Source organism: Epinephelus moara, chromosome 17, assembly GCF_006386435.1.
Source record: "Epinephelus moara isolate mb chromosome 17, YSFRI_EMoa_1.0, whole genome shotgun sequence".
NCBI lineage: Eukaryota > Metazoa > Chordata > Actinopteri > Perciformes > Serranidae > Epinephelus > Epinephelus moara.
Window position 1 is genome coordinate 10,860,779 of NC_065522.1, and position 2,904 is coordinate 10,863,682.

The window sequence follows — 2,904 nt, forward strand, 5'->3', positions numbered from 1 at the left end:
CCTTCGCACGGCGCATTTAAGGGCGAGGAGAGGGACTCATTTGATTGGTGTGATGTGTGTAAAACCCACTCCACGCCTTCTCTCTTCCCTCTTTCCGACTTGCGCAGGTAGGAGGGACAGAGGTGGGATAGAGGAGTAGCTGCGCCAGGCGCAAGGTGTGCCAAACTTGCAAAATCCGCCTGGCCACACCCAGTTGGCGAAGCGCAGGTGCGCTGCGCCCCCGCCTCACCCGGTCTGCAAAACTAGAGCCCATGGTGTGTAATATGTAGACGTGAAAGTGATATGTGATGACTTGGGATTAACCTGTTGAAAAGGTAGAATCGCGAAGCCGGGGGATAGAGTTGTCTTGCCTTTAAGCTAGTAGCAGAGGCAGTAACGGTGCCAAAACAGCATCTGTATAAAAAGGACTGCTGGCCTAAGGGGACTATGGATGGGATGGGCGTGACGTTTTGATGATGTATTATGTGTGCGACCCACTGCTGGGAAATTTGAAAAGTAGTAGAAGAAGTACCAGTAGCAGTTAGCAGTGACCTCAAAGAAGAGCAGTGGCTAGAAATGTCTGGAAATTAGAAACAATGAGGTCCAGGAGCTCCTTACCCTCGGAGCAGAGGAGGAGATCATCCACCATATAACAGAGGTGGCATGTGATTGTTATTGCCATGTTAATGGCATTGTTATTATTCATAAAGCCCTGCTGATGCGTATATATTATGTCACATTAGAGGCCGACGCTGTTGTGTTAGATGTCATGCCTGTTTTGCTTCCGCAATGCTGGCATGCTGTCGAAAATCACACACTGGGGTGGCACAATACTGCCTTTGTTTGGTTCTGTGTAAAAAATCAAAGGAGGCATAAAGAAGGGACTTTGAGGTGGCCCTGTAGTACGATTTCTGTATGAAAAGGGCTTATGATTCAGAGTCTGAGCTGAATACCTGCACACAACTCAACATGTAGGTGGTTGTGCTGGCAGCTAGCAGCTAACAGTGTTAACAAGGGGGAAACTGGAGAGTGGGTGTTATGCTTCAGTGGTTCGCCATTGTTGGCCAGGTTGGACTTATCGGCACCATATGAGCACCATTCGGAGCACACACAGGACACATACACTAACATTCATGCACATGCGGACCATCTAACATGACAATGTACAGGGAAGCTCAGATTACAACACACACAGAGGCAGCGTGACTTTACTCTCTGTTTAGGATGCCATCACTGCACTACATATTTACATAGCACATTAGTGCTTGCTATGTGAACGCTTTGAATGTCACATACAGTTTTAGGTAGAGGCAGGGAGAACATTTAAGCCTGCCTTCCATGTTACCATCACATTATTCATTTCATTTTGACATTACTCCATTTCCAACTTTCACCATGTTGAAATACAATATATTCTGTATGTTTTCTTTGTGTTAGTGTCTAAATGATACTGTATAACATTCTTACCTTGAACCTTCAAAAATGTTGCATTGACAATTACAGGGTATCTGCTCATGTAAAATCCACAAAAATACAACGCAGAGTCAGATATATCCACATGCTTGATTTTGAGGAAGACAGTGGAGATGTTGGATGTCATTTCATATTTGCCACTCTCAGCTCCATTGCAGAAAGAAGCTGGCTCAACAGAACTATACATGCGGGAAATACAGCAGGGTTGTGTTCTGTTGGCCAGTGTGAACCAGATTGTCTGAGTGGGAGAACTTGAAAAGCTGGAGCACAGCAATGTGACTTCTTCGCCAGGCTGAACCTCCACAGTGTGAGACTCAGAAACTGAGACAGAGATCCAGCCTGAAACAAACAGCAGAGACTTCTAAGCTCATAATGCACTAACAGGTAACCATAGTCCTAAATATCTGTGGCCACAGCTAAATTCTGTTTTGCTTGTGTTTACTAAACTAACCAAATGTTAAACATGTAGTAAGAGCGATGCCAGTACTTACTGAGGCTGCAGAGAAGTGAAGTGGTTATTATAGTAAAGCTCATCATTGTGCGTATGATCGTCTCACTGCTATGGAGCTTAAAGTCACTGAGCTGCAGGAAGGAGGTTTAAAAAGGGAGGTGGGTTTTACTATATTTACTTTGTCAATCACTGACCACACAATAACCTACAATTCCGCTCACACAGAATGCTCTATTTTCAAGTCAGCACAAAATCACCACAATGTGGCAGACGCTGCGGTGTACTCTGTCTGCCTGTATTTGAAACAGGCCTATAGAGATATGCCTTTATCCCTAATATCCCCTGTATTCCCTTTTTTCATATTATTAGATTTTTGTGAAACCTCTCCATGTTTGCTGATTTGCTGCCTTTTTAATTTGCTGATGATGCTGCTTGTTGCCAATGCAAATGATACTTACTTACTGATTCCTAAGTTTTTCTCTTTAACAGTGTCACTAGCTACAGTGGTGTGAAAAAGTGTTTGCCCCCTTCCTGATTTCTTACTTTTTTGCATGTTTTCCACACTTAAATGTTTCAGATCATCAAACAAATTTAAACATTAGTCAAAGATAACACAAGTAAACACAAAATGCAGTTTTTAAATGAAGGGTTTTATTAATGAGGAAGAAAAAAATCCAAAGCTACATGGCCCTGTGTGAAAAAGTGTTTGCCCCCTAAACCTAATAACTGGTTGGGCCACCCTTAGCAGCAACTACTGCAATCAAGNNNNGTTTTCTGGCGGTTGGCAACCAGCTTGTAAATGCATTACCGCCTTCCCGACCCGGAGTGTGGATATCACCATGGAGAGAGGTGCGCTATGTCAGACTTAATTCGAACATAACTGTTTCCATCCCCCGTTTTGCAAATCAACATTTTTCCGAATCAACCAAAACCCGGCTAAAGTGAACGCATTTTAGTTTGTGCGAATCAGGGGATTTTAATTCGAATTTTGGCATTTCCAT